The sequence below is a fragment of the Anomalospiza imberbis genome, chromosome 6 (genome assembly GCF_031753505.1).
Source record: "Anomalospiza imberbis isolate Cuckoo-Finch-1a 21T00152 chromosome 6, ASM3175350v1, whole genome shotgun sequence".
NCBI classification, from domain to species: Eukaryota; Metazoa; Chordata; class Aves; order Passeriformes; family Viduidae; genus Anomalospiza; species Anomalospiza imberbis.
Window position 1 is genome coordinate 27,958,907 of NC_089686.1, and position 23,961 is coordinate 27,982,867.

Sequence of the window (23,961 nt, forward strand, 5' to 3'; positions counted from 1 at the left end):
GATTCTGTTCTCCTTCAGTGCTATTTTAAGGTCTTAGATACAATTTAAATATTTTGCTGTTCTTCCGTGGGTCCATTCTTTTGAGGAGAAAATCTACAGCCTTGCAAATTAGTAAGAAAATAACTAATTTTAATGTATTTTGCTAATTAGCTATTATTTAATAACATGAGTTACACTTTTACAACACTTCTTTTTATATTAGCGATTCTTGTGATTTTAAGGAAAGGGCATCCATATTAGAAGAAACCTCATTACAAGTCTCTTCTATTAAGTCTTTGCTGAGAATTTTATGTGCCAATTATGGAGTGTTCAGATTTGCAAATCATGCTCTACCAATGCTTTTACAGCAGTTAGTGAATATCAGTTTGAAGTTAAAAACAATAGTGTTATATAAAATACTTAAATATATACTGAGAGAAAAGAAAAGCAAGTTCTTTTAAGTGCTACAATAGTCTTCTTTAAAAACAGTAATGGACCAACCTGTCTTTTAAATCCTACTTATTTTAGAAAAACTATTTTGGAAAATCTCATAATTGACACCTAGATAAGTTATTACCTCATACTAGAGATGTAAAAGACAATTGATAGTCTCAGATTTTTATTTCTATTAAATAAAAGAATTCTCAAGATAATTTGGAGGGAACAAAATGGTTTCAAACTATTGTAAGGTAAAGAAGCAATATTAATTGACATATATTGCAACACTCAATGGGATATAGTGTGAAGTGTTACACGAAGTCTGTGTGAATTTGTTCGTCAGTCCTGTCACTTCAGTTTTAAGATGTGTTATGTGGAATGATTTACAGGTACAAGGGATTAAAAAGGAAGACATCCCCATTTCACACCAAGGAATGTTCCAATTATACTCTGTTACCTGTATAAGCAATTTATAATTTCAAATATCTAAAGTATAGGGCCACTATTCTGTGTTGTTAATTGATATGGACATGAATGTGGTAACTTTTTGTCATTTTTAGAATATTGAATATGATAAGACACCAATATGTAGGAACTGTATACCCAATATTTTCAAGTTGGAAATACCTCCATTGAGCATGAAAAGTATTTTTATTTACAGAATCATAGAATGGTCTAGATTTGAACAGACCTTAAAAATCATCTAGTTCCAACCCTCCTGTTTTGGACAGGAGTAACTTCCACTAGGTCAGGTTGCTGAGAGTTGCATCCAATCTGACCTTAAAACACTTCCAGGGATGGGACAGCCACAGATTCTCTGGTCAAAATGTTTCAGTGCCTCATCACCCTCACAGTAATGAATTTGTCTCTAATATCTAGTGTAAACCTGTTCTCTTTCACTTTGAAGCCATTCCCCATTGTCCTGTCACTACATGCCCTTGTAAACAGAGCACTGAAAGTCTGTGATTAGGTCATGTCAAAGCCTTCTCTTTTCCAGGCTGAACAATCCCATTTCTCTCAGTCTTCCATTGTAGGAGAGATACTCCATCTATCTAATCACCTTAGTGTTCCTCCACTGGATTCACCCCAACTGGTCCATGTCTTCCTTGTGCTGGGCACCCTACAGCTGGATGCAGCACTGCAGGTGGGGTGTCATAAAAGCAGAACAGAGGGACAGAATCCCATTCTTCCCCTGGCCACGCTGCTTTGAATGCAGCCCAGGACACTGGGCTTTGGCTTTCTGGGCTTCAAGTGCACATTGACAACCCATGTTCAGCCCCTCACCCACCAGCACCCACAATTCTTTCTCAACAGGGCTGCTTCATCCCCCAGCCTGTACTGATACCAAGGTTTTCCTCAGCACTTTGTACTTGGTCTTGTTAAACCTTGGGACCATTTCTTTATCTTGTCCAGGACCCTCTGAAGGGCCTCCCATTTCTCAGGTGTGTTAATGGCACCACTCAGCTTGGTGCAATCTGCAAACTTGCTGAGGGTGCACTCAATCCCTTTGTCTAAGTCATTAATGAAGATAGTAAATAACACTGGTCCCAGTACAGATCACTTGTCACTGATGTCCATCAGGACACTGAGCTATTGACCACTACCCTGGAACCAATTCCTAATCCATCTAATGGTCCCATTGAATCCTTCCCTTTCCAATTTGGAGAGAAGAGGGCTGGGAGGGACCTTGTCAAAGGCTTTACAGAAGTCGAGGTAAATGACATCTGTAGCCCTTCCCTTGTCCACTGATGGAGTCACTCTACCATAGAAGGCCACTTGGGCAGGCAGGGCTTGCCCTGGCTGAAGCCATGCTGGCTGTCCCAAACCACCTCCCTATCCTCTGTGTGCCTTAGCACAGCTTCTAGCAGGATCTGTTCCATGACCTTCCCAGGCACAGAGGTGAGGCTGACAGGTTTCTAGTTCCCAAGATCCTCTTTTTTATACTTTTTAAAGATAGGTACAATATTTCCCTTTTTCCAGTCATCTGAGACTTCCCCTGACTGTCATGATATCTTTTCAAATATCACAAAAAATGGCTTGGCAACTACATCAGCCAATTCTTTCAGGACTTTGGGATGCATCCCATCAGGTCCCACAGTGCTTTAAGGTTCCCCAAGTAGTCATGTACCTGCTCTTTACAGTCAGAGGAACTTTGCTCCCCTAGTCCTCATCCTGCTGTCCATCCACTTGAGAGAGAGAGAGAGGCTGCCAGTGAAGTCTGAGGCAAAAAAAACTGTTGAGTACCTTAGCCTGCTCCTCATGTGTTGTTGTTGAAGAATGAAAGCTTGAGACTGCAATGATTCCTGTAGCTGGAGCAAGAAGGCTTCATCAATATGCTCCCCTTGGCTTACATAGAACATTGACTTCACCATCTTTTGTGTGGTCCCCCAGCATGTTTTCTTCTTGCCACCAATGAAACTATGAGGTTTCTTAATACAGTTCTTAACTCATTGTTTGGGGTATATACTGTGACATGAAAGTCTAATAATGTACTTTTCAGCCAGCATATCATGCATAACAGTATTCTGCTTATTTTTATCTGCCCATTTGGTCACCCTGCTGAATATCACCTTCCTAAGCCTTTTACAACTGAGAAACTACTAGTAAAATATGTCCTGGCTTTATCCTGCAAACAGAGGGGACATTGCTATGATGTCACAGAACTGCTCTATGAAACCAGTTCTAAATGAACAGATATTTATTTATGTGCAAATAAGGTGCTCTGAGAAAAATGAAAAGGAGTTAGCTGTTGAATTCAGAAGCATACTGTCAGAAATACTGGAAAGTTGCAACTTAACTTACATATAGTTTTATTGTACAGCTACAGCCTTCCTGTAGCATCATAAAGCTAGAGGAAATTTATTCTCATATGTTTAGTGGAAATGACAGATGATTCAATGAATGTGGAAGCTATAACTTTTATTCAAAGTTTATTTTCTCATCTCAAATAAAACTCCTGTGAAGATCTATGTTCCTAAAAGTTTCCTGTCTTGGCTTCAAAACTGTCCTGATGCAAATAGTTTTTGCATTAAAACACTGTTTAATTGAATTTTCATCCCACTTAATTGCTAAATTAACACTAATGCAGTTTAAGACTTGAATGTGACTTCATTAAGGAAAAAGTAAAATATACAGTGTAAATATTTAAGTGTCTCTTTTACTTAAAGAATGGTAGACATTCTATACGGCAGAAATTAGTGAACCTTTTGGAACAACCATCCAAGGTTTATATTTTTGTGGCCCAGTACACAGCAAACTGTCGGGTTTGTGGCTAAGAGTATTCTGAATATATGAGATTGTTTCAGAGCATTTACTCCTTTGATGATTGGTTATACAAGGACCACAGACTGTGAACAATCACGCTACATGATTTTATTTACATAAATGTAATTTCTGCTCAATGTAGACTGCCTATATTCTTAAAATTAAAAGGAACATGCACCCATCTTTTAGGATCTGGGGGCTTATATGCGTGTGTGTTCAAACCTATCATGCTCTTTATGGTGTCAGCTGCAGTAATGGACTGAGTAATGGGAGAGCAAGCTGTTCTAAGATTTGTTATCACACATCTTTGAGAAAAATAAAGGAGATTTTCAAGACCAGGAGACACAAATTTCCAAAAGCAAACCCACCAGAAAATAGCTAAATACACAGAAAAACAGAATAAATCAATTTAAGAAGAAAGCCACAAAGAAAACCAAGAAAGATTCTGCAGGCCTAGACAGCACCTTTACATCTGATCGATGTTGTTCCTCAAATGTTTTGGACAGAAAAAGCAGGTAATAACCCTAAAAGAATGTGTGATTTTATACTGGGTGTCTAAATTCTGCAGGCTCAATCTCAAGGGCACTGCTTGTTTTGGATTTTATACTGGGTGTCTAAATTCTGCAGGCTCAATCTCAAGGGCACTGCTTGTTTTGGAAAAACTCCTAAAACAGTGCTTTCCTTTAGGGTCTGGTCAGATGAATGAAAGGCCTTAAGCTCCTTTTAATGCCCAGCCTTGCAAATCCTCAAAGTCTGTTTCAGATGAGCTGCGGTGTATGAGGCATGTTGCAACTGCTTCCTGTCGTGCTGTTTCCCAGTCAGTTTTAGAAGTCAGCCAATATGGTGTGCTATCTGAGATGCTATAGTAATTATGTGTTATTTACAGTAACCAGAATTGGCACATTCATGTCTGAAAATGCTGGCTAATAACCAGGTTTCTTCAGTGTGCATAGTAGGTTGCTTCTAGACACTCAGGACAGTATAGATGGAAAAGGTTAACAAGGGAGTGAGAGGTCTATTTTGCATCATTCTAGATATGCCTTTCTGTAGACACATCTAGATATTATCCACAGACAAATATGAAATGCAGCAGGGTCACCTTGGATACTTCTGGAAGCCTAAAAGCTGAACAGGACATGTAATTGCCACACATCTGTTGTCTGAAAAAGCATAGAATGAGTATGACCACTGAGAGTCAGCTGATAAGTGCCAATAGTGAGGCATTTGAACAGAAATTATATTTATATAAATAAAATCATGTAGGGTGATCATTCACAGTCTGTGGTCCTTGTTTGACCAGTCATCAAGGAAGTAAATGCTCTGAAACAACCAGGATATTTAGACTATCCTTAGCCACAATAGTGGAATAGACCACTGTGGAATAGCCACAATAATGGAACAGACACATGGTCTTTGTTTAAGAACTGATCACAAAAGACTTGAGAGAATGAGAATAGGGGGAGTTGCTGGTGAAGTTATAACTCCAGGAAAGATCAATTAATTTTAAAGATAATTTGTTTAGTCAAATGAATTTTATATTATTATAGGTAATAGTGCAAAAGGAGTTCAAGAGATACCAGTGGAAGCAGCATTTCCCAGTGGCACTCTTCACTCCCATATTGCTTACAGGCTGATGTACCAAAGAAAAAATGTTTTTATAAGAGGTATGTACAGTGCACTGACCAGCTACACAAAACACAGAACAGTGGTAACAGCAGTTGTTGTCTGAAATCAGTCCCAGGTCAAGCATTACTGCTTCCTATGGTTTGCTTCCTTTTATTTTTGTGAGACCTATGTCACCATGAACTCTCCTGAGCTGAAAGTACTTAACATAAATACCATAACCAATAATAAATAAAGACAATTTTTGTTGTGTGTAGGTAGAATATCAGATGATATCTTTCTTTGACAAAGAAACTCCTCTTCTATTCTGATGCAATCTATGTTCTGGAACATATGTGTTGCTGTTCCAAGCATGACACCACGTTGGTTGTACTTCAGAGGTGTTCACTTTGCCAGCTCTAATGCAGTTTTTAACAGCTTGTCTTTTTGTGACATATTGCAATTATGCCAAACTATGTAATCACTTATTTCACATTGAAGTTTCAAGCATTTTTATGATATACAGCCTTGAAACTTAAAATTCCTCTAGTCAGTAAAGCAATTAACTGCCTTCTGGGGGTAAATTTCACTGGAAAAAAACCTAGATTATTTTTTATTATTCTTTAAAAAAATAATTTAATGAACACTGCTCCAGAGATGTTATCTCTATCTCACTGAAGTAGGTGGGGGTTTTGCTACTGACTTCAACTAAGTCAGGCTTCTGCCTTAGGGCAAGATGCTTCTCTGGTGAATAATAATGAATTACTAACAAAGACTAAGCTGTGGACTGTCTTGCTAAAAAAGTCCACTCAAAATTATTATATTATTATATCATATTGTTATATTCCTTTGCAGGCTCTCAAGCTTGCATATGCTTAAATTGTTCACATGTTTTTGAATGTGGCACCATGGACTGTTAAACAGTAAAAATCCATCCTTCTGGTTGGTGAAAGTAATGTGTGGGATTCATAGATATGATTTTTGTTTAGCTAGAGAAGCAAAAGTTTTACAAAATTAAAATTTAAAAAATGAATTACTATTTCAAACTCCTACTCAAAGATATCCAATTATGAAGTAGTTTTGCTGCATTTTCTCAGCACTGAAGTCAAATCCTTTGAGAATTTTTTTTTTATAAATCAAAAATATCTATGAAACTTCTAATATTAACAGAACAAAAATGTTTTCTCCTTAGATGTGGAGAGAATTTAATAAATAAATGGTTAAAATACCTTAGGGAAGAATTGCTTGGTAGAATAGTCCAATACAAGTAGAATTCGTTAATTATCCATCATTCCTTAAGAATATTTTTTTGAAAAATGTAAAAGATCTTCTGAAATAGTATAAAATTGTGAGCCATGTCCAACACAGAAGTGAGATAAAAATAAACATAGTCATCATATGAAAAGAATTTTCTAGTGATCTGGTTTAGCTGGGGATCTAGTTGCCTGATAGCTTAATTTGCTTTTTATTTTTATTTATTTGGGGTTCCCAGAGACAAATTTTAGTGGCTTGAAAATTGAAATTACATAGATTCTTTGTTTTGCACATGAGGCTTGAAGCATTACTCTTTTTTTAGCATCTTTTCATTGCATATAAAAGTGTTTATCCTGCCTAAATTCTGCATTCAGTCCCAGGGTAGAATTCAGACATAGCCTGCTATCTCCTGTTTCAAATAGCTGTTAGGATAAGTAAATTAAAACCGAGGAAAGTAATTATTTCTAACATGACACAAAATAAGTAATTAAAATGTTTAAAATATTGTTTGAGACAGACAAAGTCTAAATTTTATTTTAAAAATATGCACACTGCAGCATTCAATTTGTAATGTCTAATCTCTAAATTCCATTTTAACCAAAAAATAGATCTTTCAGAAGAGTAAGCTTAAAGCCTACACACTTCAAAGAGAATTACAAAAGGCTAGCAAACACAAAACTTTCAACATGAGGTTGACTTGAACTTTTAACCCTCTCCAAGGCTTAGTTACCTAATTCAGTACATGACAAGGATGCTTTTCACTCATATGTATATCATCTTGGCCCACTCATGGGACTGGGATATGTGCAATGCTGTGCCATTTGAAATAGGCCAGATCCCAGCCTGTGTTTGTATAAATGCCTAATAACTACAGCAGTACCATGTATAAACAGGAGACCTTGCTCAATTACCTTTCTTCTCCTGGTGCATGGCAATCTCTTGGTACCAGAGGTCCATCTGTAGAAAAAGGAATGAGGCCATAAATAACACAGTTTTATGACTCAGTCAATGGGTATTTTCCTAGAAAGGCAAATCTCAAAGTCTGATAACTCTCACCTACCACCTGCATTTTAATTATATCATTCATAAAAAGATAAGAAACTCAGCTTCAGGAATTGAAACACAATTTGCCAATCAACCACATTCTTTCCTCCTTACTTGTTTTTTCCAGCATTGTGATTTTTCCTTTTCCTTATAGTGGCACAATTTATCTCACTCCAGTGGCCTAGGCTCATAAATAAAGACATAAGGGGATCATTTCCCTAACACCACTTTATATGTCTGGAGGGTGGGACAGGTTGTTTCTATCAGATCATTACTGAGTAAGAGCTTTAACCATGAAACTACTGCAAAATACCCTTAGCAGTGCCAGTCACTGTGTTTTGGGAAAACTACGATGGCATTTCACTCGATGCCCAAACCATTCCTTTAACATGAGGTGAGCTCAGAGCACGCCTGCTACGTGTGGCAGTTGTGCTCTAGTGTGTATTGTATCCACCCTGAAAGGATCATGAGTATCACTCTTCTAAGGATAGCTGAGGGCAGGTAAAGGTGCTTCTTCTGATAATGCAGAAGCCCTACAGCTTTATTATATGCAGCAAAGAGGAGCGATGGCAACTGAAAGAAGCAAATGATTCTTCAGCTGCTACAGAGGTAAATTAATTCCCATCAGAAGCTTCATGGAGTCATTGTGCCATAAGAATGGGTTATGTCCCTGACAAAGAGGTGTTACCAACCTAATAAAGAAGCTCATAATGACTGGACTATTATGTCCAATAATATGTGTATATGCAACACATAATGTGCCAGATTCATAATTAGTGGAGTGCAGGAGAAAAAAGATTATGTTTTTAATCTAAATTAGATCCTTTTGGACATGGGATTGCCATGTCATAAAGATTAATTTTGGTGTTACAACAAGTTCTAGAAGAGTTGGAAGTGTACTATATTGTTTATAAAACTGTTGTATTGCTCTCCTGTAGACAGAAAGCCACAAGGTAACAAGTACTTCCAATTAAAGGAAAAAAAAAATACTTTCAAGGCTTCAAAAGCCCTTACTAAGTATTTTTCAGATTCACTGCTGAAGTTCAGCTTCAAATTCATGCAGTTCAGAGTCCCAGCTGGGCACAAAGACCCTAGTCCTCAAGTCTCATCCGAGATGCTGATTCCAAAGTAAGTCACAGACACATGCCACAGACAGGAATATTTTTACCTTTATGAAATATTGACTTGACTTTGTCTGTGTGAAAATTGTGCTTTTAATGATGGCTAAAGACAACAAAAATTTTCAAGTCTAGTCTTCCTGTGGTAACAACCAAGCTGTTCCCTCTTCTCTCCATCATTGCTAATGCAGTTTGGAACCAGATAAAACAGTATTTGTCTCTGTTGGGTTTTGTGTCAGCATGCTGTAATTCAGCAAAGCATTTGCTTTCTGATAATCCCTATAACTCTTTCAGAATCCTAAACTTAAATTTTCTATTTATTTGCCCTTTCAGAGACACCAGAAACCTTTATTTGGAACTTAAACATTATTTTTGCTTACTTATTTTTTTCAGTGTCACTAGTAACAATCTGTTCTATATTACTGTACTTGTAGTAAATGTTAAGACATTTTTGTTGCCTTATTCTTGGGGATGATTTTTCTTGTCAGTGTGAGACCTTTATGCTCTTGCTCAGCTGACTTCATTATCAGGTTCATTGCAGCTGAAAACACAATAACCCACAATAGAGAACCTGTTGTGAAGCTCCTTTCTATCTTTTGCTGATTTCTTTAGTTTAGAGGTCTGTAATAAATATCATGAAAATTGTTTTATAATGGTCTCTCACCTGCTGCTGCACTATGTCTGGTACTTTATTCCTTCTCTGGATTCTTACACCAACTTAGGTGGCCTAGTCTGGCCTGCATTGTGACAGCAGAACACTATCTCTATTAGAGGTAATGTTGAGAACTTAGTTCTTTTTTCAAGGTTGACTTTTTAACTGCTCTAAAGTTCACATACTATAGTGGATTGCCTTTCAGGTTGGAATCCTCGTGTGGTTTCCCATTCAAAATTTGAGAACACATGAATAAAGCAGTCTCCTCCTGCCTTGCTCTCCCTTAATACAACTTTTCACAAAATCAAAGGATTATATCCATGTTTTTCTGCACAAAATAAAGATCCAGCTATGGGTCTGATGGCACAAAAATCCTTTCAGCGGGCAATTATCATAACACTGAATGGATCATGCTTATTGTGCCTTTTTGGACGCAAAACAGAAAATGATAAAACAAAACAAAGCAAAAAACCCCAGGTCTCAAGAAAAACATGAACTTAACACATATCAAAAAGCAGTTGCACACCACAGGATGAATAGCTGAAAGGCTGTTTAGCTTATGAATGCTGTCCAAACTGAGCAGTTATGAAGGACACATTGTCCTTGATTCTGAACAGGCCAGAAAGCATTTAGATTAGCTTCTCTACACCCATGAAAAACCTGAGCTTGACTTTGACAGAAACAGAAAGAATTGAAGTTCCTCAGCATTTTAAATGAACCTAAAAACATTAGCATATATGTGTGATACATATTATATATTATACATAATAAATGTATATTTATATGTAAATATTATACAATATCATATATAAGATATAAATACATAATTTACATGTCCAGGGAAGTGAAGCCCCCGTCACTGTATGTTTCTGAGAACCAATTTCTGTTCCTTATGGGAACAGCTGTCCAGAAGTTTTTATTACTCTAGGGATTCAGAGTTAATCTTCTTTCTTGTAAATCTGGATATGTTTCAGATGCAGAAACCCTAAGAAAAATTATCAGGCACAGGGGTACATGCAATCTGATAAGACTTTGTCAGAGGAATTGAATGGAAGTAGCGTGTAGGAGGGAAATACATGGGTGGTGGAGGAACAACTTGTTCCAGTAGCAGAATTAGGAAAGGATTCAGAAGATATTAACTATTTAGCTCAATTTACATAACTGATAGAATCTGTGACTATGAGACTTTATTAAGATGTTGAATGAGATGCATGGAAATGAGAAATTTTTTATCTGTTGATGGCTTTTACAATGGTATTGGCTTAATGAGATGGATAGGAGGATGCTCCAGTTAGTGTAACTACCATTCAATACAAATGAAAACTTTGGACTTGTACATGTGGGTTTTTTCATTTACTCTACCTACCTGTGGCTGTAATGCTACTGAGATGAGAATTCCTTAGTCACACAGGAGCCTTCATGTTTCCTTTAGCAGTAGCATTCCAACTGCAAGACAATTTATGGTTATAGATATGTAAAATATTGCTGACTATCTGGGAAAAAACTTAAAACTAACCAGAAAAAAATATATCAGAACTAGTCCAATTGTCAGATAAACAACAAAAAAATCTGCCTAATGATTTTTTCTCCCATTTTCATAGTGTCAGGTTCAGCAGCTCAGACCTTTAATTTGCAGGAAGTAAAGAAAGGCGTTCGATAAGTACAGTTTTGAAAATCATAAATAAAATACACAGCCATGCATCCTTGAATTCTAAGAGTGATTTTCTTAACTGCCCAGAATATACATGATCTTCATTTCCCTCTTAACTATTGTGAGATTAAGATTCCTCTGCCTGGCAGTCAATCAGGAAGAGCTCTACTTGAAGCCTATTTCTCTTCTTGATGCCACCTAACACAGTAGTTCTACTTCCTCACCATTTTACCTCCAGATTACTCTTCTGCCTCTCAGATGATAAGCCCCAGGCCAGGAAGACCCATATGATCTGCTGACACAAATGAGACGTTTCAGTGGTGAAATGAGATTTATGGAATCCCTTTCTTTTATTCAGTCCCTTTCATCATAAGGACATCTGAGATCATGACAGACTCTCAAAGGTGGCACTGTAAAGTTGTTTTACTGTTCAGTATAGATGCATCAGATACACAGTACAGTGAAATACCTGACAGCTTTCACTCTTACAAAAGTATCAGAATTGAGATTATTTCTTTATTTACAAGAATAAATATTCTCAATTTTTTATTTTTAAATTCAATTTAGTAATGTAATAAAATACACTATGCAAATACTTATATCACCCTTACTCTCATGTAAATATGGATTATTTAATCATTTATCTTATGCCAAATATATGTTTATCTCCTCCCCTTTCCAGTAACTTTTAAAATTATGCTGTAAGCCACAGGTCTGAAATTAAGCTAGAAGAACTTATTAATAAACCATCTATAAGATGTAAATGACATATTCTTTGGGCAACAAAAAAGACGCACTTATTTTAGCAGGCCAGAAGGAAAATAGCTGACCAAGGAGTGAAATAGTAAATACGTACATTTAAAAGTAGTAAGGGATAAAACAGGCATTATGAGGGAGGGAGGGAGGGAGGGAGGGAGGGAAGGAAGGAAGGAGGGAAGGAAGGAGGGAAGGAAGGAGGGAAGGAAGGAGGGAAGGAAGGAAGGAAGGAAGGAAGGAAGGAAGGAAGGAAGGAAGGAAGGAAGGAAGGAAGGAAGGAAGGAAGGAAGGAAGGAAGGAAGGAAGGAAGGAAGGAAGGAAGGAAGGAAGGAAGGAAGGAAGGAAGGAAGGAAGGAAGGAAGGAAGGAAGGAAGGAAGGAAGGAAGGAAGGAAGGAAGGAAGGAAGGAAGGAAGGAAGGAAGGAAATTTTTGTATGTGAAGAACCAGATTATCCTGACAAGCTCAGAAAAGCCTTGAAAAACTTGTTCTGCTTTGTGTCTTTATATCCAATAAAGTTCACAGTCTCCTGAAAAGCAATCACAAGTGATCTGTTGCCTCTGATGATGGCTGAGCCAATGAAAGAGCACAAGCTCTGTATTTTATTCATTATCTTAAGCTAGAGGAACTTCTAAGCAGTCTCTGAACTTTTTCTGTCTTACTACAAAACATAAGTGATTCCTACTGCCTCAAATATCTAGACTATACCACCACAGACTATACCAGAACTATATCACTGATTTCTTATTTCATCTTTGTTGCATCCCGAGTTGGTACAGTTAGGGAATTTAATAAATGTTAGTTAGACCAGTTCTATGTACCCCTATTTCCCCCTCATAATGGTTTGCTCCAAGCTGTATCACAGGAGCTCGGTCATGTCAATATTGTAACCATTCCCCTTCCCCAAGAAATGTTCTGTTTCAATCACCCCACCTCTGTAATCCCATTCATCCCAGAACCCTGTACATACCCCTGTTATGTTCCCATAGGCTGTCATGTTCCACACCACTCCCCTGTGGTTTGTCCCCATTAGGCGAGAGGGCTTCCGCCCCTGTCGGCCCACCCCCTATTTAACCCCCTGCTCCCGGTACCCTGCTGCCATTTCTGCCCATGCTGGCTTGGGAGCAGCTGCATTATCCACCACTGCGGCCATGCAGGAATAAAGAGTTCTCAATCACATGAGCAGGGTGCGCCATCTTCCCTCACCCTTTGTCTCATCTCAGTGTCTGGCTACAGCGCGGCAGACCCACGCGGAGGCGCAGCCCTAGAGCTCTGCACACACACGGTAGCCCCTGTCTGGCCCAGAAGCAGGTCGCTAGCTGGACACCCCTGCTGCCCGGGACCGGGGGAAGAAAAGCACAACGTCGCACATCTTGAATACGACCCATCTCAATTTTATGTCAATACATATATATGAATGCATTATATATCATATATGCATATATGAATGCATATATGTTAATGCATATCTATAAATGAATGGAAGTTAAAGGGGTTCACCATTTCACAGCACTGAACCTTTATCTTCTCTACCTTGCAAAAAAGACAATGACATTAGGCATTGACCTATTTGGAGAATGTTCATACTCTATTCCTTAATACATACAAAATGGTTTAAAAAAAAAAAGAATTTGATAAAAAGTATGACAGATGTGCAAAATTTTATAAAAGACAATATGAGAAGGTAAGTGAACCTGCCAGAATCTCACATATTTTATAATTTTATAATGTGAAAGTACCTGCCACTGATTCACTGGAAGTAAATCTTTTTGTTACTAGGACCATTGCATTCTGAAAATAAAACATTTTGGGTGTAATGATTTATTTACAACTATCTTACTGTTTCATCTCAGTCTCATAATACTAGCTATTGAATCACAGCCTGAAAGTAGCAAATTGGGAATGATGGACATATGAGTGTGGCAAGTGTGGTTTTAAACCTCTCCCCAAGTTTCTTCTGACTTCAGGCCTTGTTATGATTAAAGGTTAATGCATCTTGATAGCTAGAGTACATAAAACCTATTCAAATCACTAGTGTATATATTCTTCTGTATAACCTGCTCAGAATGCTTGACACCTAATTATGTGCTAAAATAACAGTGAGATGGAATTGCAGAAACTGTATAGAAGAAAATGATCCCATCTGCTTCACAATAGGCCAAAGTGAAGAATTGAAAGTAGTGCCTAAATCATGGCCGAACTCTCAATAAGCATTTTCTTCATAAACAGTTTTTTTCCTAAGGCACAATAAGTCTCAATTATTTATACTATTTCCATTAAGACACTTCTTCTTCTTTTCAAAAGATACAAAAGGAGTTTTAATCCAAACATTATGGCTGCTCTAAAAAATCCCAATTTAGGAGTCTGAAGACTTTTGCATTATACAGATATTTCAAGCTCCTTATGAGATTAAGCAAAAGAATCTCCAGTGGTTTTGATCAGAAAGCTGGGACAACAGAATTGTTTTTGTCTCTAGTGTGATGTCTAGTTTCTGCCTCTAATTAGCATTACTTAGTAAAGTAGTAGTTTCATCATCTTAAAACCAAAGATGTACTTTTCCTGCACTGTACTGCATATGGTAACTAAACACTGTCAATATACACACTCTGGGAAAGCACAGTACTCAAAATATTTTTTCATATTACTTATTTCTTCAAATAAAACATAATCTGATTTCATGTTATTCACAAATGCTTTAGCATAATTTTTGAAGAACATTAAGAACAGTTGGTTCCTAAAGAACTTTTTTATGTTCATTGCTTAGCAATAGGACTGACACAAGGTTGTGTGCAGTGCACACACACACATAATTTCTAGAAGAATGACATAATGGGGAAATCAAGACTTTAATTAAAAGACTTTAATTTCTTACCTGGTTTAGGGAGGGTTTTTTTTGTCTATGCGTTTTCTTACAAAGAATGATTTTAACATGCAGGGAAATTATGTGACACCATTCAAGGAAAACAGAAGAGAAATTGAAAAAAATAATAATGAACATATTTTTCTCATTTTCTTAGTAATTAATTATACTTTCACTTAAGGGAAAGAAAATATAAACTGCAGCTTCTAAAAGTAGTATTTACTATACCTTTGTTTTTAATTTTCTCATGTATTTTTCCCCAGAAGCACATAATTTTAATTTTTTTTCAAAAGCAAACAAATTACCTATTTTTTTGTAAAGCAAAACCATAGCTCATTTTACTTAAATACTGCTTTCAGGAAAACTATAACATTAGTTGAGCTATAATACAATGCAAATACAATACTTTTCTTCAGTTTATTGATTTATTGAATCAGTTGTATTTTCAACTCATCTCTGATGGTGTTTCAAAGGTTGCATATATTATAGATTTTTTAAAAATTGTCTTCCAAGGCTCAGTTTCAACCTATGGGCTCCAGTCACGGCAGCTATGAAAATAGCAGAAGGTTTTGATGTGTTACAGCCATAATCACAAGTGACAAACTTGAGATGTACTGAAATTTCTCCTTAGGGCAGATACAATACAGATAAACACCTAACCTACTCTTGTAAAATGATATTTGTGACTCTTTTTTGCAACTTGTTTCTAAAAACACATGCATATAAAAATAGTTGTGACTCTTCCAAGTAGCTCCTAGAAGTGGGAGTCATCAGATCCTTTCAATCTGGCAATTTTATGGAGAAGTATTGTTTACCATCAAATTCTTGCCACTCTACTGACTGTTTGCCAGTTTCTGATTAAATGTTTTTCTCACATTCACTGCTATAAACTGACCCTTCAAAACAAAGTGGTATTATGACAATCTTCTAAAGAACTGCAATGAGGATTTTCCATTAAAAACAAAATATTCTTATTATTAATAAGTTTATTCTATTTTAATACACATAGGGATAACAATGTCTTCTGAAGGACAATAATCATGACTAATTTTTTTATTTTGATTGTGGGTTTATTCTTCTTATCAGTCATTGGATTATAATGTTGCCACAATTTTGCAGTCAAAAAAACTGACAATTAATTCTAAAAAGAGATTTTCAGATACTTCAAAAACATAATCAATCTTCAGGATGCTTTTAAAGAGCTTATTACCAAGAAAAAGAAATCATTTTCAAGGGGTTCTTTCATGCATTTTACAGATATCAAGTTCAGAAAAAGAGTGAAAGCCATGTTGTGAATAACAAAATTTGCTGTTCCAAGTTTGAATTTTAAATATAAAGTTGTGGGACAAACAATAAATAAAATGGATTTATATTGTAAAAAAACTGTATACTTCTTAAAATAATATCATCTGTTCACAAGCAAGGATCAAGCATATTAAGACCCAGATTGTCAGTTAAGCTGTTCTTATGAGCTATTCACCCTACTCTCTTTCCTACAATATAACAAAATGAGCAGCTTTTCTTAGGATGAAATCAGCATGAATTCTGCCACATAATCCAGTAGAAGTATTGTTTCAATTCTTCTTAATATAAATTCAGGAGGTATGTAAATACATTTTAAATTTTAATTCTTCAACAATGTGCATTCATTATCAGAATTTCACTCAAATCAATTTTTTTGTTACTGGATTTAAAGATATGACAAAACCTCCTGGGTGCCTTTCCCACTCCATTTCTGAGCATAGCTTCCATTAAGATTAATGGCTGTTTTGTATCTAATGGGAATATATATCTTAAGAAGCTGATGTAGAAGCAAAAATTTTAGTGGAAATGATGAACAATAGAGGTCATGATTACAATAATTGTAGAATGAGAGATTTAACAAGATTCTATGAAGGAAATGTTCCTTCCTTTAAACAAAAAGGCCATATGTTGACACTAATCATATTGAGTAGACCTGCTGAAGTTGATATTCCAAAGATTTCATTGGGGACCATTTTCTAGACTGAGACTTCACTTACTCAGTATAGGCTTAGCTGTATTATTCTCAGTTGCTCAGTGAGGCTGGGATTCATCAGTGTTGGATAGCTGAGTGGGCATGGAAATTTCCAAGAGCAAGGACATAAAGCATCAGGTTAACATGAAAGATCATTGCAAAAGCTGACCACAAGTTTTCATGGCTGGTGTGAGTTTTACAATGCAGATGACCTAAATAATACAATGATATAAACCACAAATAGGAAACAATTTTATAAATCAGAAATCAGTTTTGGCATTAGAAGGTTCTTAAATTATGAGAAAATCCATGCCTACATATATTCTAGAGTAGTATTCTCCTGGGTTATGTCACTGACATACAAACACTTTGAGGATTAATTTAAATGATTTGTCTTCAGAATGAAAGCCCAATATGAGGCCATTGGGTCAGATGCAATACTGAGCATATGATCTGATTCAGGCTCTATGCAGCTTAACTATTTTTAAAAGGCACAACTCTAGAAATAAAAAGTATATTCTAAATATTTTCATTTCTTGAAGTTAGAAGAACTTTTCCTGTTTTCAGCCTTACTTTCTAATCCTGAAGGCATTTCTTCAGTGTGTATACATTTATGCTAATCATATACTACAGCCATGGGTTCCTCTATCAATATGAAATGTTTTGTACTTGCTGTTTTTGTGCATCTTGTATTGTTATGTGCAATATACAAAATAATGTGTCTAACTATGCCATTTATGCTTTTGAAAGAAAAAGCAAATTACTTACTGAAGAGAATGGCATTTGCATGCATGTGTGTCAGCTTTCAAGCCATTTCCCTCTACAAAATATTGCTTTCTACACTTAGAAAATGCATCCATCCATCAGTTACAAACCATTTCAAAGCACTTTATGAATCTACAGAGCAAAATGTACTTATCTTACATTGGCAGTGTCCCAGCTGTTACAAAATTGCTATTGTCCTAATACTTACAAGGCAATTTTAGCATCAGTTAATAATTTTACAGGATAGATAACTTCTAAAGCATTATAAAATGACAGACATTAAACAATAGCAACTTAGCATTTTTTGAAACAGTTCATGACAGCTTAAAAACTAAAGTGATTTTAATGTATAGTCTATGCAGTTTTAGTTTCTCATTGACAATTCCTTTAGAAGATAAAAATGTGAAAAATCCTTTTAAATAGTGGGTAAAAGAATAAAACAAATTTATCTTTAAAAGATATTCAGTAAAAATCTCAATTAAGAATAATATCTCAAATCTTCCTGTACAGATAGTAGGTGACAAGAATTAGAATTTATTTAGGCAGGAAAAAAAAGATGGTATCATTTAATGGTAGGGTACCACAAAATAAAAAAGGTATATCTATTCATTAAGTTTAATACAAAAAGGAAAATACAGTGAACAGCATTTTATATAAATCAGTATGCATTATTTCTTCTTAAAAACTGTTTTCTATCAATCTTAGTTTAAGAGCTTCAGTTAAAGGCAAGTTCTACTTAAATTGTTACCTTTTATCTTTTCTAAGTAGCCATTATGGTCAAATGTTCACTTTTTGGTTAGACATTTATAATTTACCTAATGTATTGTACAATCTGCAATAGAAAAAATTTAATGATGTGTAAAGTGTAAACTGTTCTAAACAAATTAAATTAATTTATATTTGAGGTATTACTTTGGTAATAACTCAAAGGAACCTTTTAAGTGCAACTAATGTACATCACAGTGGCCCTTTTTGTCAATGTACTTATTAAGTTAAACCAATTGCACCACTTGCTGTCGTACAGCACAGGTAATTGACCACCTCATCAAATCATAGCAAAAAGAATCCCTTAGTGCCTAATTACTACATTCTTCTGTACTATTGAACACATTAAAGCAACATTAATGTATTATGTTATATACATCATTACCCAATAGTAATAGAAGGTCTCTGTACAGGAGAAAGGAGTTCTGATGGCAGCGCAACTATTTTAAAAATTCTGTTCACTTAACTTTCAAAACACACAGTATCTTGAAGACTAGTTCAAACATTTATCCAAAGTGAATATTTCAATTAATATTGCAATTTCTGCTTTATTCAGACACCATGAAATTCGAGAAGTCTGCAAAGTATAGAACAGAACTTAGGGCTCATCAAAGGAAATGGCTGAAGTGGATACTCCAAACAAGAGGTAAATGGACTGACATGTTACTAGCCATTTATCCTCAGATGTTTTACCTAATGAAACATTATTTAAAACTTCTTGGATAGGGGTAAATCCTGCAGATGTGTGTCCAAATGTGGTGGGAGAAAGTGGAGTTCTATTTTCAGAGAATCCAAGCATGTGCAAACATGTGCTGCTTTACCCACATGAAACAAGGTTTTATCTTTCAAAATCATGCTTACTTATGTGAATGAGCATAGCCTTGGTGGTTTACTCCCACAAATAGTCCTATAGGACAAAATATGCAACTGAGCACAAGCAGGAGTTCTGAATTTTACTGAAGTGGGCTGAAGACAAGGATCTCCAGAAGAGGTTGTGCCTATATGAGGGACAGTTTTTCAATAAGCATCTTTGTGAAAGATTACTTGTCATCACCCAAATTCCTTAATAGTCACTCACTCTAAAAGAATCTCTTCCTTTGATGCAGCCGGCTCATGTCATGGATTCTGGCAGCACAAGATTGCACTTATGGCTACATCTCATCTTTGTGATTGTCAGGAGACTAAGACCTCAGAAACTTCAGCTCTGGGGGAAAAAAATATATGTAACTACAATCTCCCACTTTCTTTTTCCATTTCCTACAGAGGTTCTTGAGACCCAGCAGCTACCTTAAGGCTATATAAAATTTCTAAACCTGACCATTTTTAATGGATGTGTATTTACAGAGACATCATCTCATTTTGAAATGAAATAACATGCAGATAGAGCTGCCACAACAGTTTAGTCTTTTTTAAATAACTGTAGATTGATTCGTCATCTAGTGATACCACATGGTGGTATCAAAAACTGGTGACAATAACCAAAATTTAACCAAAGTAATTTTTTAAGAAGAATCACTTTCTGCCCAAAAATTCTCTACCAGTATGTAGCTACTAGTATTTTGAGTTACTGCCAAACCCCATAATTTCTGGACTAATAGCTAGTTATCTAAGAACAGGGAACATAGGAACCACCAGCAAGTACCTATGAACTGCTTTCAGCCCGAGATGTTCTGACATTCCTCGGTCCCTACTTTAGAGTCACCAGAAAAAAAAAAAAAAAGCAAAACCCTGAAGGGTTCCAGAAGACTTCAAATTGTTCTTCTTCTCTCCAGACCACTTAAAAATGATAAGAAATACTTTTGAGGATAAGATACTTCCTAAAAGTCCCCGTCTATTTTCTATCACATCTTCACCTGGATAGAGTAGCCTCAGTGTTGCTTCAGAGAAGATTTAACTTTTTCAGACACTTACTTCATTCTGTGTAGGGATTTTTTAAGAGGCTTTTAGTCTGAATGTGCTGAAACCATTCTGGCTGTATAAACCATATTTAAAAATTTTCCTAGCTGAATATATTTTCAAAACAGGTTAGGTAAGCTGTTTTTTTCCCCTAGAAACGATAAAAACTAAAATATTAGATGATTTTATGGGTTTTTTTTCTCCCTAGTTTCAACTATCTCTATAACAGATTCTGCATTAATAATTAGCATCTGACTCATGGCTTCAGGTAAAATTCAAGATGCATTACTCACCAGTAGCCTGGTAATTTCTGTGTTTCCATCATAGAATATTTATTCTGTCCTGTATGTATGGTATATCGCAACATTTATTCTTGGCAGAAAGCATCAATAGTTAATTGGTCCATACTTAGTATCTCACACAGAAACAGTGACATTTTGAAAAATTTAAATTGTAGAGAAAAGGTGTTGATAAAATATATTCTAGAAATAGCAAACAAATTGATATGTGCTTCAGCCAACCATTTCAAGCTCCTGAAAATGACTCTTTTATGGAAGCTAAACCTTTGTAGAAAAGTCTTTTAATGTTCTTTCATAATAAGGGAGCATTACTCTCTCTTATACAATGCACAGGACATATTACATTGCTAATGTTTTTTTTTATATTGCCAGCATTTCAAGCAAAATAAGTACTGACACTATCTCTCTTCTCTGCAAAAGATAACTCTTTTAATTCTAGCATGAGAAACAGCCATTCATTAAGTCACCAAGCAGGCAGGTAAAGGCAAAAGATGGAAATGAGAATTATGTGGATATCACAGAGGAAATGGAGTAACTTGAATGAAGCAGTGTTTTCAGTTCAAAATTAGCAATTGAAATCCATTTGTAAGCACCTTTATCCCTATTGCAAAAATCAGAAATCTGATCACCAAGTAAAAATCTATTTGTACACTATGAAAAAAATAGCATAATTACTATGTATTCATATATTAATGCACACATGGATACTTAAAATGACAAAATATTCTAATATAATTAGAAAACTATAAATTCTCAGCTTGTCTTTAGTGTTTGGTGAGTTTTTTTAAGGTTTTATATGCACATTTATCTGCAAGTTTATATGTATTAATCAACATTTTTATTTATTTATAAATAAATATAATAAATAAATAAATATAAATTATATTAATTTTTATGTACCTGTTTAGAACAAGGTACATAACTTGAGATTCAGCACAGTTGGATAGAAGAAAAAAATGTTAGTCTCATCTATAATTTGAAAGTTTTAGATTCTTTAAAATGCTTTCCCTTTAATGTTAACAATTCAGGCATTATAAGGATAAGTTACATACCAAAAATTCATTTTTTGTCCTGACAGAAACTTTCTTATAAAAGATACTACTTCTTTTTCTATAAATAGGGATGGGCTGGTTGCTTTTTAGTGAAGGACATTTACTGGGAATTCTTTTCACATTTCTTTGTTGTACTACTTGAATACCATAAAAATTGAATAGATCCTAGAGCAGAGTTGGATTATATGAAGATAATCTTAGCCATTCCCACTATATTAATGACAGAAGTGAAGGCAATATACATGTTTAACTGCTTTATTCCGATCACTGGCAGTTATGTTCTGATGTTACACTTCTTTATTTAGGTTTTAGCCAGGTTTTTTCTATATTTATGTTTATTTAAAGGAAACTTGTAGCAGACAGTCCTCAGTTTCAATATGATCTCAGTTTAACAGGAAAATCAATAGTGTTCAATGTAAAAAAAAAAAAAAAGCCAAAATCAAAAACATGTTTCTGTTCTATTGTAAAATATTGCAGAAGTTCCCTTGTATGTTGATTATAACCTGCTGATGTGTTCCTCACTTTTCCAGTGTTCTAAATGCTTTTTGATGGTGTTTTTTAGGAGTACCTTACAGGACCTTCTGTTTCTTTGATGTCCTTTCAGCTTTTCCTTCAAGACAAATCTGTGTTTTCTATGGGTAAATTCTATATAGAAATATAATTAGAAAATTTAATATCACATTCTTCTAAGACTAAATATTCACAAAAAGATTAAGTCTCATCACAGTTCAAAATCTGCCAGACCTCTGCTCATTCTGACAGGACCAAAACCAATGGTTTTCTGTTTAATTTTGTTTTAAACCAGGATGTCCAGGAAAAAATAAATAGAAAAACAAATTATTTGGTTTTTTTTGCCTCCTGACAATTTGATTTTCAAAGATAAGAGCCAGTTATATGCAATCTGAATGTGTACATTAATAGGAAGGAAAAAACAATCACAGAATTATTTAATGGTTTGGGTTTGAAGGGCCATCAAAGATCATCTAGTTCCAACCCACTGCCATTAGCAAGGACACTTGCAGAAGGGTGCAAATCACACCTACAGTGATTGAGGGTTTGGGGTAATTTTTCTAAATTTTCTTGACATCTCTTTCTAATTGCAGTTTTTTATTTGAACTCATGTAAAAAGATTTCCTATAACAGGCAAACTTGTATTTTCTGTTTTAAGGTACAGTGAACTTCAAACAATATGCATAATGCATGCACCAAGTCAGGTGGCCAAAAAGAGGCTAATGACTTGCACTATGGCTAGATGGTGGCTGAGACCTGGAAGCCCCATATATGAGACAGTGACCAAAGGTCCCACAGGTCACAGTTACTGTTTCCCACAGCCAAAGTTAATTATTTGGACACTGGAGTATTGACACCATGAGATTTTTCCCATTCAGTCAACAAAAACAACAAAAGGTCTCTTCAAAACATTTCAAAATCTGTGCAACTAATGATGTAAAATATAAAAAAAATTTATCATACAATATTATGTCAAGCCAAAATATTTATATGAAAAAAAAATACAACTTATGATGAACACAGCGATTCTTTGGAAGAGGGATTTATACAGTCAAGAAAAGACTTGGCCTTATCTTGCTTGCCAACTGGGTAGAAATCTAGATGAGTCGATTAAAAGAAGGTATTGGCTTTTGTTGGATGCCTGTAAAGCTATACAGAAAGTTATTCTCTGAAGGTTTCCCAAGCTGGAAAAAGAGAAAAAGACTTAGATTTTTACAGATATTCTATTATCAAAGATGCATTTATGACTCTTCATCAATACAAACTGGAAACAGAAACTAACAGTTGTAAAGTCACAGAACCATTACGGCTGGAAAAGACTTTCAAGACAATTGAGCCCAACTTTGGACCAAACACCACGACAGCACTAAGTGCCACACCCAATTGTTTATTGAACATTTCCACACACAGTGACTCCACCACTTCCCTGGATGGCCTGTTTCAATGCTTACCCACTCTTTCAGTGAAGAAATTCTTCCCAATGTCAAACCTGAACCTCCCCTAGAGCTGCTTGAGGTCATTTCCTCTGTCTTATCACTAGCTGCCTGGGGGAAGAGGCCAGCTTCCACCTCTCTACAGCCTCCAATCAGGCAGTTGTAGAGACCAATAAGGTCTCTCCTGTGCCTCCTTTTCTCCAGGCTAAGCAACCCCAGCTCCCTCAGCCAATCCTCCTGTGGCTTACTCTCTAGACCATTCCCCAGCTCCATTGCCCTTCTCTGGGGATGATTATGTCTCAATGTCTCTCATGTAGTAAGGGGCCCAGAAGCAAACACAGGTCTTGAGGTGTGACCTCACCAGTGCTGAGTAGAGTGGGACAATCACTGACCAGGCCCTGCTGTCCCCATTATTGCTGATACAGGCCAGGATGCCAATCTCCTTCTTGAGCATTTGGGCACAATTATGAACCACAAATGAATTCAGCATCTTAAATATCAGAACATTTAACAAGTCTATACATTCAGTAAATAAAACTTTTTTAGGTGTTTTTCCTTGCTCATTTAACAATATGCTGTTCTTTCACTTTGGAACTGTATGAACTCCTCATATTTTCAAGAAGAATGCCT